Below are 14,510 nucleotides of genomic sequence, written 5' to 3' on the forward strand. Positions count from 1 at the left end.
ATTTGACACTGTATGCAATGCAAGAATACGATCGAGGTCATCTTAAAAATCTGTGTGGACCTCCGCTTAAAGACTCAAGCTTCGTACACACGATCCAACATATTGGCCATAATTGTCACAATTCTTGGCTCATGCTCAACAACTGTTGGGCAATAAACCTTTTGCGCTGGTTAATCCGATCGTGTGTATGCAAGTCCGTCCAACTAAAATCCAAAGTACAAAACACGCATGCTCAGAACCAAAGCCAAACATTAGCCAACAATAGCAGAAGTTGCCCAAAGGGTGGCTGTAAAGAGCTGAAAAACCACGTGATTTGGTGAATGTTGGCTGGCATTGGCATGTTATGTTGGCATTGAAAATGTTGTGCCGTGTGAATGCAGAACAAGTTCACGGCCAACCGCCCTTCAGACCAAAATCCACAGGAGAGTTGGTTGGAAGTCTCATCGAGTGTACGAGGCTTTTATAAAATAGGCCCAAAAAAGGCATCAAGTAAAAGTAGCCGGAAACTCCATAACAGCGAGCGCATTTATTGTGAGGACAGCCAGCAGCACCCACTGAAGGCCTCACAATAAATACGCTCCATGTTATGGAGTTTCCGGCTGCTTTTACCCAATGACCGTTTATTGGGGTGTGTGTTTGGGGGGGGCACCTCAGCTTGGACACCCTCCCATCTGCAAACTTCCAAAGACTTTGTTTCCCACTGTCCCGAGCCATACAATCTGATCAAAAAAGGCATCAAGTAAAAGTAGCCGGAAACTCCATAACAGCGAGCGCATTTATTGTGAGGACAGCCAGCAGCACCCACTGAAGGCCTCACAATAAATACGCTCCATGTTATGGAGTTTCCGGCTGCTTTTACCCAATGACCGTTTATTGGGGTGTGTGTTTGGGGGGGGCACCTCAGCTTGGACACCCTCCCATCTGCAAACTTCCAAAGACTTTGTTTCCCACTGTCCCGAGCCATACAATCTGATCAAAAAAGGCATCAAGTCCCCTCGGCATGTCCCACCATACTTTGGGGTCCAAGGTCTTGTTTGCTTCTACCATCAGATTTTCAGGCCATACACCGTTCAACTTCCAAATGGCAGCACAGTGGCTAAGTGGTTAGCACTTCCACTTGGCAGCATCAGGGTTATTAGTTAGAATCCCCACAACGGCACGACCTGAAAAGAACACGAGCTGGACGATCACACACCTTTATTGAAGGCAATTAACATCCATGTAGACACGAGAGATAACAGAGGTACAGGAACAGCTGACGCGTTTCACACCACTTATGGGTGCTTAATCATGACTATTAGAACACGAGCTGACTGCCCATTTATATAGGGGTGAGAAGCGAATTAAAAGACCACCCAACATGGACAATCTGACTCAACACTACGGGGGAAATGCAGGTGTATGGGGACAGCCAATCCGGGAACAACTAGTCCCAAAAACAAACCAATGATAAACACCGGGGGGGGGGGGGGCTACACGAGAGGTTTGCCGGGCCGCTCTCGGTACGAGATGACGTCTCCTATTCCGACAGCAGCTACACGAGAGGTTTGCCGGGCCGCTCTCGGTACGAGATGACGAAGCACATTTTCTGTGGGACTTCTCTAAAATAATAATAATCTGTATTCAGAAGGGAAGCGTTTAAATTAACATCGAAGGAAAATATTCATACGAATTCCCAAAGTCCATAGGAAATCCTTTACACTTTGATCTGCTTCACACACACACACACACACACACACACAGACACACACACACACACACACACACACACACACACAGACACACAGACACACACACACAGACACACACACACAGACACACACACAGACACACACACACAGACACACACACACAGACACACACACACACACACACACAGACACACACAGACACACACACACACACACACACACACCATCCCTGATCATAACAAAGCATCTGTTGGCCCCACACCCACATATCACACAACACGGGAGGAGGCGGGGCCTTTGCTCCTTTCAGCTCTCAGTTTCCACTAATCTTTGTTCTGCTTTGAACTTCGTCTCATTAACAATCATGTTGGTCTTCAGTAGCTTTGAGGATAAAAGACATCTACAGATATGACGGCATCTTTGCCCAACGTTGGACGGGGTGATGGGCAGACATCTGTACACACCTGGCCAACCACCTCTACACCCAAGACATTCGTGGTCATCACTGGACAGAGAGGGGGCTCAGGTAAGTATTAGGGGGGGGGGGCTGCTACACATAGAAGGGTTTTTATTTTAATGCACCTTCTGCATTTAAAGTTGTTGTAACCCTTACAGAGCACGTTATGCTGCAGGTAAGTCTACAATAAATCTGCAGAGTTTAGGAGAAATCCTATCCCCTGCATGTGAATCAGACTGAGGCAATGGTACATCTGTGCCGTCGCTTCAGTCAGTGTGCCCTTACCGACGGCTCCCATACGCATGCATGGGAGTGATGTCATTGTGGCTCCAGCCAATCACAGAGTGACGAGCGATTTCAATATTTTTTTTTCAGCAGAGCTCCGCTTTAAGTTAACTTAAAACCAACAGTAATTGGAGTTTGGACACAAAGCTGGCAGCCGAATAGAGTCCGGTGCAGGATATTCTGAGCGGAGATTTACTCCGCGCCGATACCAGCCAACAAAATGGCCGCCTCCGAGGCGGTGACAACTTTGTCCTCGTTCGCCGCTGTGCTGTCAAAACCGCTCAGTCTTCCTGTACCGGACTATTCGGTTGTCAGTGTTGTCCAACCACCAATTCATTAAAATCTCCGATTACTAAGGTTTTATATAAACCAGAAGTGACGTGGTTGGAGTTTGATGGGTTGGAGAAATTGACAGAACAGAGGCATTTTTTTTGACGGAGGGCATTTCTCGACAGAACACCGGCACTCTGCTCTTGCCGGGTCATCTATGCTTTTAGCCGAGCCATGGGTGTCCCGATCAGAGATTTCCAGCTTCCTCGCTGTGGAGTGACCCCGGAGTGATTTTCTCCCCCCCCCCCCGCCCCCCCCAGGAGAGCATTTCTTACATTTTCTGGATAGGACCTCGCACATTATGCAGGATTTGTGCGTCTTTTTCATCATGACCACCTGTATGCTGCACATTCCCCCTCAGCCCAGCTGGCCAGAATATCTTCACTGCTGAATTCCTTCCAAGAGATGACTCTGCTTCACATGAATACAGCGGAGCCGGCTTTGTGCGGCCCGAGCGCGCAGCACAGATGTTAATTACCCATCGGAAAGGGAAATGGGCTGAATTCACTTTCAATTAAATAAAAACAAACACAGGCAGCCAGTCACTGAGCCGACATGAGAAGGTGCCAGCAGACAGGAAACCCCACAATGAAGAGTATGCGTGTCCCCAGATCTGCGCAGTCCGGGTTAGCAGGACATAATTGCAGCATTCAGTTTAATTTTAATGATTATATATAAATCCTGGAAAGAAATGGTCTTTAAACTATTCAGAAGGATTATTATAGTGCATTTCTACTAAGCACATCATTTTCTACAACACTACAGTGCGCACTTCAGGGCGGGGCTTAGCTGTGCGGGGGAAGTGTGCAAATGTTACATCCGGAATGTACTGCCAATTAATCGCCAAGAATCGTTATCACAATTCTTTCCCGTTGTGATCTTCACAAAGTATTTCCTGTTCTATGCAGAGAATTCTGCGCTCTGCTGAAGCCACACCCCTCAAAAGAAAATGAAGAAAAATCCAGGAAGTCTGTCAAGTATCAGAACTTTCTTTCAGTGGAATGTAAAGTCTAAACATTGTAACAATTTGTCTTTTTACATCAGGAATAGACTTCTGTATGTAAAGGAGGAAAGTTTAATCACCGAAAGGGGTTGTAAAAAGGTAAAAAAAAATAATCCCCTAAATATCTTCCTCTCCCTTAGTGCCGTCCTCCTTCACTTACCTCATCCTTCCGTTTTGCTTTTAAATGTCCTTTTTTCTTCTGAGAAATCCTCACTTCCTGTTCTTCTGTCTGTAACTCCACAACGTAATGCAAGGCTTTCTCCCTGGTGTGGGGAAAACCTCTTGAGGGGGGGAGGGGGCAAGCAGGAGAGTCAGGACGCTCTCTACTTTGCAGATAGAGAAAAGAGCTGTGTGTTAGTGGGCATCCTGACTCTCCTGCTCGTCCCCTCAAGAGGCTTTCTCCACACCAGGAGGAAAGCCTTGCATTACTGTGTGGAGTTACAGACAGAAGAACAGGAAGTGAGGATTTCTCAGAAGAAATAAGGACATTTAAAAGCAAAATGGAAGGATGAGGTAAATGGAGGACTGCACTAAGGGAGAGGAAGATATTAAGGAAAAAAAAATAATATGTTACCTTTCCAACCCCTTTAAACACTAAACCGGTTCACACAGGGGCGACTCGTCAACCGCCTCCAAAAAATTGGATTTGAAAGACAACTGCGCAAATACAGTGCGACAAAATATTGCAACAACCACCATTTTATTCTCCAGGGTCTCTACTAAAATTATATATATAAAAAATGTTTGGGGGTTCCAAGTAATCTAGCAAAAAAAATATATATTTCAACTTGAAAACCAACAAGTGTCAGAAAAAGATTTGGTGTTTATAGCAGAGGTTCACTGGAATTATTTTTTTTATTTTTTATTTTTTTTTAAGCCAGCAGCTATAAATACTGCAGCTGCTGACTTAAAAATGGACACTTACCTGTCCAGGTCGCCCGCGATGTCGGCAGCTAAAGCTGAGCTACCGCTCGTCTCTCAGCTTCCCCCGCCATCCTCGGTGAGGGAATCGGGAAGTGAAGAGCTGCGGCTTCACTGCCCAGTTCCCTACTGCGCATGCGCAAGTCACGCCATCATCACTGGTCCCCGCTGTGTTCGGGGAGCCGAGTGTTTCCCAGAAGACAACGAGGGGGGGGGGGGGGGGAGACGCAAAGGGGCGGGGCTCCTGTGGGAGTCTATACCCGGTAGTGGTGCAAATACCTGTATTATACAGGTATCTGCACCCCCTCACTCCCCCCTGAAAGGTGCCAAATGTGACACTGAAGGGGGGGGTACGAAAAGCTGAGGTTCACTTTTGGGTGAACCTCTGCTTTAAGTGGTTAAACGTTCCTAATCTATATATATATATATATAACTCAACGCGTGTGTGTGTGTGTGTGTGTGTGTGTGTGTGTGTGTGTGTGTGTGTGTGTGTGTGTGTGTGTGTATGTATGTTCCAGCATCACGTCCAAACGGCTAAAGATATTAACATGAAACTTGGCACACATGTTACTTATATGTCAGCAACAAAAATAGCATAGGTGGTTTAACCCTTACCCACCCCCATTTGCCATGGTCGGGGTTTTCCTTTAAAGTCCCATTCAACTCTATGGGAAATACATGTTACTTCATAACTTCCAAACGGCTGTACATATTTCCATAACACTTGGTCACATGTTACTTAGATGTCCACTTACACTATAGGATAGTTACTTTATCCCTTAACTACCCCCATTTGTGAGGGTCGGGGTTTTTGTTTAAAGCGGTAGTTCACCCACAATCCCATGATTTTACCATCGAGACAGGCATTGTAGCGCGAGCTACAGTATGCCTGTCCCGATTTTTTTAACCCCGTACTCACCTTGTAGTCGTCCATCGTAGATTCCGGCTCCCGCGGGGAATGGGCGTGCCTATGGAGAGGGAGGATGATTGACGGCCGGCCCTGGCACGTCACTCTCCCCGAAGACAGCCGGAGTAGGTCTCGGCTCTTCACGGCGCCTGCGCACAGGCTATGCGCACGCGTCGTGAAGACCAAGCCTATTTCGGCTATTTCCGGAGAAGCGTGACGCGCCAGAGCCGGCCGTCAATCATCCTCCGTCTCCAGAGGCACGCCCATTCCCCGGTATCTTCGATGGACGACTACAAGGTGAGTACGGGGGTAAAAAATTCGGGACAGGCATACTGTAGCTCGCGCTACAATGCCTGATTTTAAGGTAAAATAAATTTTTTTTTTTTTTTTCCCGTCGATAGGGTGAACCCCCGCTTTAAAGTCCCATGCAAATCAATGGGAAATGTATGTTCCCACATAAGTTCTGTACGCCTGGAGATATTTCAATAATACCTGCTACACATATTACTTATATGCCAAATACAAATATATGACAGTTACATTAACCCTTACCTACACCCTTATATAAAAGATGGGTATATTTATATTACTATGATTTTCCTCCCCAAAAGGTTAAGATAGGAAGACCGGGCAACGCTGGGTATTCAGCTAGTATATATCTAAAAGACAAATTGTTACAATGTTTAGACAACAGTTCCACGGATAAAGAATGTTGTGATACTTGGCAGACTGCCGGGTTTTTTTCCTTCTGACAGCAGTCTGCATCAGCAGAGCAGAGAGAATTCTCTTCATAGAAAGATCTGGAAATACTTTGTCAAAATCGCACCGGGGGAAAGAAAAAAGATAAAATAAAATTGCGATAATGCCGTTCTACACAGTATATATATATATATATATACACACACACACACACACACACACACACACACACACACACACACACACACACATATATATACATACATATACACACACACACAGGGATCTTCAAACTACAGCCCTCAAGCTGTTGCAAAACTACACATCCCATGAGCCATTGTAAAACTGACATTCACAGACATGACTAGGGCATGATGGGAATTGTAGTTCCTGAACTGGAGGGCCGTAGTTTGAAGACCCCCGATATAAAATATGCTTCAGAATGGCAAAATTAGAAATTGTGTGAGCAGACTGCAGTTCCCCTTTATAGTACAGGCAATTTTTTTGATTAAAAACCCTTGAGAATTTATTTCACCATGTGTGTCATTGTGGTGATTTCCCTGTAACTTCCTGTCACTTCCTGTTTGGACAGGAAGTGAAGGGAAATCCCTGAAAATTAAGCAAATCCATTGGGAACCCCCCAGGTCTTCATTAGAAGATTTCTTCTCCATTACTTATTATTCTATTACTGGTAAATATGACTGACTGAACCTCTAACGGGGATACAGACCGCAAGCAACAAAAAAAAAAAAAACACAGACACACACACACAGACACACACAGACACACACAGACACAGACACACACAGACACACACAGACACAGACACACACAGACACACACAGACACAGACACACACAGACACACACACACAGACACAGACACACACAGACACACACACAGACAGACACACACAGACACACACACAGACAGACACACAGACACAGACACAGACACAGACACAGACACAGACACACACAGACACACACAGACACACACAGACACACACAGACACACACAGACACACACAGACACACACACAGACACACACACAGACACACACACAGACACACACACAGACAGACACACACACAGACAGACACACACACAGACAGACACACACACACAGACACACACACACAGACACACACACACAGACACACACACACAGACAGACACACACAGACAGACACACACACACAGACACACACACACAGACACACACACACAGACACACACACACAGACACACACACAGACACACACACAGACACACACACAGACACACACACACACAGTCTAATCTCTCCGGACACCAGAAAAACAAAAAAAGTAGTGTTGTCTTTATACTTTAAGGATCTTGTATAGAAAATGTGGAGATGTGTGCACAAAAATTTGAATTGATGAAGAGTTTTGATAAATAGATGTCCAAATATGTAACTTCCATTATTTTATTCCACAGGGTCTCCACTTTCAGCACATATTGTGGGATTTTAAGAGGGTTTTCAGGTTTAAAAAAATAAAAAATACATATTGTTGTGTACAAAAATGGGTCACACATTGGCAATAGTCTGCTCTACTAGAAAAACAATTCCAAAAATAAATAAATCTAATTTTGTGGTTGTAAACCCACTTTTTTCACTTTTACCTACAGGTAAGCCTATAATGAGGCCTATAATAAGGCTTACCTGTAAGTATAAAGAATATCTCCTAAACCTGTACACGGTTTAGGAGATATTCCCCTCGCAATGTGCCGCTGATTGCAGCGGCGCGTGCGCAGGGGGGATCCTCGGCTGAAGGGCTGGCCCCGCCGACCCATGCCAAAAAAAATCTCCTGCGCGCATGCGCGGGAGTGACGTCATTGCCGCTCCAGCCAATCACAGCGCTGGAGCGGCGATACCCGGAAGACAGCTCAGCGTGGACCAGGTAAGTTACCTACCTCGTTCCGAGGTAAGCATTTTATAATGAGCTAATATGCTTTAAGCATAATGTGTGTCTATGCCAAATAAAGTTTTAGTATAGGAAATATGGCGTATTCATAAATATAAATCCACACACATGATCTCTCACCCAGTTACATGTGTAGAACCAAAGAGCTGTCAGCTGCTACATGGAGAAGCCGTGTTCTGCAGTCACGCCCATTATCACCCGGACACGAGCATTCCTCACGTGCATCGCAGTTGTTACACCGGAATTTATAAGACAGGCTTTGGATTATATAACATCCAATTTAAACTCCTAACCCCTCCCCCCCTCCTCTTCCGGATAGCCGCGTACAAGAGATTCCTTCAGATTCCTCAGGGATGAAAAGTGCCCACAAAACATCTCAATGGAAGTTCACACAGAAAATAAACGCACATATTTTAGCAGAATATTCTTTCCCTGTAGGAGCCGATGATCAGTAGATCACAGGTGCAATGTGCGCCCCCCCCTACATACGTGTCCCCCCCCCCTACATACACGCCCCCCTGCTTTCAGGCCACACCTCTGTATAAACTGATTGAAAGCCGGAGGTCATGCCAGTGAACCAGGAGTGCGCCCCCCAGAGGCCCCGCAGCCCACTGGCACATACAAGACACCACAGTGTGAACGCACACATAGGCCAACATGGAGTTACATTCAGAAGCAAAGAGTGTGCATGAGATCTTCTACAATATAATTTCAGCAGATGTCGTCTTTACTAAAGGACAAATATAGAAGCCCAGAGAAAAAAGTGTATATGGTTCAAAAACGTACTGAAAAACCAACAAAAAAGCACTCAAAACCCCCACAAAATCCGACGAGAAGATAAAATATCAGAATCCAGCAAGAGGCGGCCAATTAAAGTCTCCGGTACGAAGACGGCAGTTTTTTTTACCACATTGAAAGAATGCAAGTCACATATCACTGTGCGGCTGTGCCGAGACACGGTGTCGCTATGTCAAGCCTGCAGTCCCCAAGTCTGCGCCCCCCCCGGAGCCTGCAGTCCCCAAGTCTGCCCCCCCCCCGGAGCCTGCCCTCCCCCCAGGAGCCTGCAGTCCCCAAGTCTGCTCCCCCCCCCCCAGGAGCCTGCCCTCCCCCCAGGAGCCTGCAGTCCCCAAGTCTGCTCCCCCCCCCCCAGGAGCCTGCAGTCCCCAAGTCTGCTCCCCCCCCGGAGCCTGCAGTCCCCAAGTCTGCCCCCCCCCCCCGGAGCCTGCCCTCCCCCCAGGAGCCTGCAGTCCCCAAGTCTGCTCCCCCCCCCAGGAGCCTGCAGTCCCCAAGTCTGCTCCCCCCCCAGGATCCTGCAGTCCTCAAGTCTGCCCCCCCCCAGGATCCTGCAGTCCTCAAGTCTGCCCCCCCCCCAGGATCCTGCAGTCCCCAAATCTGCCCCCCCCCCAGGATCCTGCAGTCCTCAAGTCTGCCCCCCCCCAGGATCCTGCAGTCCCCAAATCTGCTCCCCCCCCAGGATCCTGCAGTCCCTAAATCTGCTCCCCCCCCAGGATCCTGCAGTCCCCAAATCTGCTCCCCCCCAGGATCCTGCAGTCCTCAAGTCTGCCCCCCCCCAGGATCCTGCAGTCCCTAAATCTGCTCCCCCCCCCCAGGATCCTGCAGTCCCTAAATCTGCTCCCCCCCCAGGATCCTGCAGTCCCTAAATCTGCTCCCCCCCCCCAGGATCCTGCAGTCCCTAAATCTGCTCCCCCCCCCAGGATCCTGCAATCCCTAAATCTGCTCCCCCCCCCCAGGATCCTGCAGTCCCTAAATCTGCTCCCCCCCCCCCAGGATCCTGCAGTCCCTAAATCTGCTCCCCCCCCCCCAGGATCCTGCAGTCCCTAAATCTGCTCCCCCCCCCCAGGATCCTGCAGTCCCTAAATCTGCTCCCCCCCCCAGGATCCTGCAGTCCCTAAATCTGCTCTCCCCAGGATCCTGCAGTCCCTAAATCTGCTCCCCCCACTGACCCCTCTGTCTGTATAGTGCTGATTGGCCCTGTGCTGATCACATGCACCCTAGCAATACACACCACCAAACTGAGCATGTGCAGAGCGTCCCCAGGGCTCTGTACCATGAAGAGATGGATTGGAAACAGTGGAACGGGAGGATCAGAGAAGACAGGATCAAACAGCCTTTTCAAACAAGGATTAACCCCTTAGGTTCCACAGTGAGTACAACAAGCACACTTTACATAGACACTTATTTTACTGTTGCAGTTTTAGCAACTTTAACAAACAATACATTACACCGGCCGGCCCCTCACTGCAGGGCAAAACCAACAGCTCCTCACACCGAGCGTTATAGCGTAGGGGGGAAACGTGAACATTTTCTGCCAAATCAGCAAAGGACTCAATGTACATGGGGCACCAGCAGACCCTTCAATCCCGGCGATAGAAAAGGTCAGAAAAACCTTCCGTCTCCTAGAGGCCCAAAACCAAATGGTCACACAATGAGACAGAGCATGTCCAGCAAACCAACAGACACCTAAAACTGCACAGACATTCAAAATTCAAATAAAGCGGAGGTTCACCCAAAAAACAAGTATATAACATTACATTCAGTATACCTCAAACATGTACAGTATGCCGTTTTTTTTGGGGGGGGGGTGTACATACGGTATTATCGGCATTTCCTCCCGGGTACTCACTCCCGTGGGACTGGGCGTTCCTGTGCAGTGCCGCAATGTCATCTGGGACTTCTCCCATATGATTGACGTGCCCGAAAATAGCCGAACTGCGAGTCAGCTCTATACGGCGCCTGCGCACCGACTAGGAGCCGTCTAGAGCTGACTGCGCAGGCGCCGTATAGACCCGACTCGCAGTTAGGCTATTTTCAGAAAGTCGTGACGCGCCTTATCCGCCGGGGGGAGTTTCTCAGGCACGTCAATCATATGGGCAAAGTCCCAGATGACATTGCGCCACTGCACAGGAACGCCCAGTCCCGCGGGAGTGAGTACCCGGAAGGAGGGAGGAAAATACAGATGGTGGGTGTACATAACAGTATTATCGGTATTTTCCTCCCGGGTACTCACTCCCGCGGGACTGGGCGTTCCTTTTCAGTACCGCAATGTCATATGGGACTTTGCCCATATGATTGACGTGCCTGAGAAACTCCCCCCGGCGGAAAGGGCGCGTCACGACTTTCCGAAAATAGCTGAACTGCGAGTCGGCTCTATACGGCGCCTGCGCAGTCAGCTCTACACGGCTCCTAGACGGTGCGCAGGCGCCGTATAGAGCCGACTCGCAGTTCAGCTATTTTCAGAAAGTCATGATGCGCCTTTTCCGCCGGGGGGAGTTTCTCAGGCACGTCAATCATATGGGCAAATTCCCAGATGACATTGCGGCACTGCACAGGAACGCCCAGTCCCGCGGGAGTGAGTACCCGGAAGCCGGGAGGAAAATACCGATAATACCGTATGTACACCCCCCCCCCAAAAAAAAAAACTGCATACTGTACATGTTTGAGGTATACTGAATGTAATGTTATATACATGTTTTTTGGGTGAACCCTCGCTTTAATGTCAATTCTGGTCTTCAAAAATAAATAAAAAATAAAATATATAAAAATAATAAATTTTACTACAAGTTCACAATCAAGGAAATAAATGCCAATGGTTAACTGTTCTAAAACATCTGGTAAACAAGGCCACTAAAAAGATTCATTTGTGCAAATATGAATCCTAATAAACTTCAAGAATACATAAAAAAGTACATTCTACAAATCTTCAGTTTAAAGCAATACAAGTATCATATATGTAAAAAAACAAACACGGAAATTTCAGGTCTCCAGCATTATCGCATAATTAGCGCCAAGTCATCCTCAGGAGAAGTAAAGCCAAGAAACAAAAAGGAAATTCACCAAAAGTGAAGAATCCGGTGCGGCTCTGCAGAGAAACCAATCAGATTCCACCTTCAGCTTCTTCAATGAAGCTGATTGGCTCCCCGTGCAGAGCTGCACCGGATTATTCACTCTCCAGTTTTAGTAAATCTCCCCCAAATAATACAGAGAACTCGCAATGATAAAAGAAAATCTGATATTTACCGACTCCATAGTTGAAAGCAGCGATGTGTTTTGCCCATATAAAAATCCAGCCTTTCCCCACAACTGTATGAAGAATCTGAAAGGAAAACAAAAGAGATATAAATATAATGGATAAGAAAGGATTTTATGGTAAATGACTGGCGACTGTCAGAACGCACGTGAAACGAGCGACTATCGTCTTCCTGAGACGGCACCCGTGATATCGTGAGAGAACATGCCTCAGGAATGAGAGAAGAACAGTCTTTACCTCCTAGCAACCAACAAAGTATCTCCCTTACATGTTTTAACCTGTCCTAGCAACGGTAAAGGGGAGATGTGGATTGGCTACTAGGAAGCAAAGAGTTCTGCGAGATCCTTCATATGACCGATTTGTAGCTGCAGAATCACAACTAAAAATGTGCAACAGAATCAGAGGAAGAAAAACTTCACAGGTGAAAAGAAATCCAATGTAACCATCACATTACAATGATTGGTGAGCTGCAACATAAAGGGGTTGGCTTGTGTGTCCAATACCCCGCAATACCAGTGACAGACATGTTGTGGCCGCGGCGTGCAGCAGGGCGTCCGGTGCGTCCCCGTTCACCCGCTCTGTGTAATCACAGCTCTATATTCATTTGTTGTCCAATCATTACCCAAGTTCTTATTTGTTTTTCTATTGCCAATTAACCTTCAGAGCCGGTGACTTGCCGGTATGGTTCCTCTATCCAGATGGTTCCTGTAAGGACTGCGCAGGCGCAATCCTTGCCGGCGGAAATCTCCGAACCTCGGCCGGCATCCAGGCTCATTCCTTAACATCCCCGTGGATTGGAGGATGTTAAAAAAAGAGCCAGGAGGCCGATCGAGCGTAGCGAGCCGTCCGAGCGAAGCAAGGACGTAAGGCCGACTGGCCACTTACCTCAAATTTCATGTCGCCCTGGAGGTTCAGTGATTTCTGTCGGCAAGGATTGCGCCTGCGCAGTCCTTACAGGAACCATCTTGATAGCCGGAAACCATGTCGTCAGATCACCGGTTCACACAGGGGCGACCCATCAGGCGACTCAGCCGCCTGACAAGTCGCGGTCCGCCGTAGTCAATGGAACCGTTCTAATAGGAGCGACGCAAGTCGCTCTAAGAAAAAAGGTTCCTGTACGACTTTGGGGGCGACTTCAATACAGAAGTCATTTTGCAAGTTGCCTCTCAAGTCGCCTTGCCGCCCCCAAAGTCGCCTGTGTGAAGCGGCTCAGTTGCATCTTGTTCATTCTCATTACATATTCCACAAGATATTCTCAGCTTGACGGCTTGCCTTTATTCTGACCATCAGTGTCATTTCTCATTACAGCACCCTTCACTTGTATATCTGCAACTAAATCATTTTCCTAATAGATTAGTTGGCCGATTGTGTTGATCAATTAATCGGTTAATAACCTTAAAAAAAAAAAAAAAAAAAAAAGTGTGGCCATACATCTTCCTTCAAAAAAATTAAAATTTCTAAAACGTTCAATTTCTAATCGTTAGTGGGGTATAATCGACATTCGTTTTCAACCTCAGTGACGGGGAAGTTTAGAAATAAAAGAAAACTTCTCGGTCAAAGAACTTTTCAGACAGTGTGTGGTTTTCGTTAAGTGAAAAGGGGGCAATTTTCATTTTTTCTAACCCCATTATGTTAATGCCCGATTAATCGATTACTACAGGGTTCGACAAATTCCGGGCGCCAGGTCGCCGTTGCGCCTAGAATTATCGACCTGGCGCAGCAGAGCTGGGGTATCCTGTGCGCGTCGGACGCCCATCCCCCAGCCGCGATCTCGTAGTGCCACGATGGCCGCGGCTTTGTGGCCTATGCTTCCTAGGGGACTGGAGCGAGGCAGTGGCGTACTAAGCGGGGGGCGGGGGTTTTGCGGAGGGTGCTGTGTAATGTAAAGGGGTCCAGAGGTGCAGGGTGCTGTGTAATGTAAAGGGGCCCAGAGGTGCAGGGTGCTGTGTAATGTAAAGGGGCCCAGAGGTGCAGGGTGCTGTGTAATGTAAAGGGGTCCAGAGTGCAGGGTGCTGTGTAATGTAAAGGGGTGCAGGGTGCTGTGTAATGTAAAAGGGTCCAGAGGTGCAGGGTGCTGTGTAATGTAAAGGGGTCCAGAGGTGCAGGGTGCTGTGTAATGTAAAGGGGTCCGGAGGTGCAGGGTGCTGTATAATGTAAAGGGGTCCAGAGGTGCAGGGTGCTGTGTAATATAAAGGGGTGCAGGGTGCTGTGTAATGTAAA

General features: G+C 47.6%; 1 protein-coding gene across 2 annotated transcripts in view; it reads right to left on the bottom strand.

Annotated features, from left to right (window-relative positions):
• The window catches only part of ANKRD11 (ankyrin repeat domain 11), a 158,380-nt gene that overhangs the window by 108,778 nt on the left and 35,092 nt on the right, over positions 1-14,510 (bottom strand). For both annotated transcript variants that reach the window (XM_040329617.1, XM_040329618.1), the window contains exon 2: positions 12,281-12,356. The gene's annotated coding sequence lies outside the window, so the exon portion shown is untranslated. The remainder of the gene's footprint in view (positions 1-12,280; positions 12,357-14,510) is intronic.

Source organism: Rana temporaria, chromosome 11, assembly GCF_905171775.1.
Source record: "Rana temporaria chromosome 11, aRanTem1.1, whole genome shotgun sequence".
Classification (NCBI taxonomy): Eukaryota; Metazoa; Chordata; class Amphibia; order Anura; family Ranidae; genus Rana; species Rana temporaria.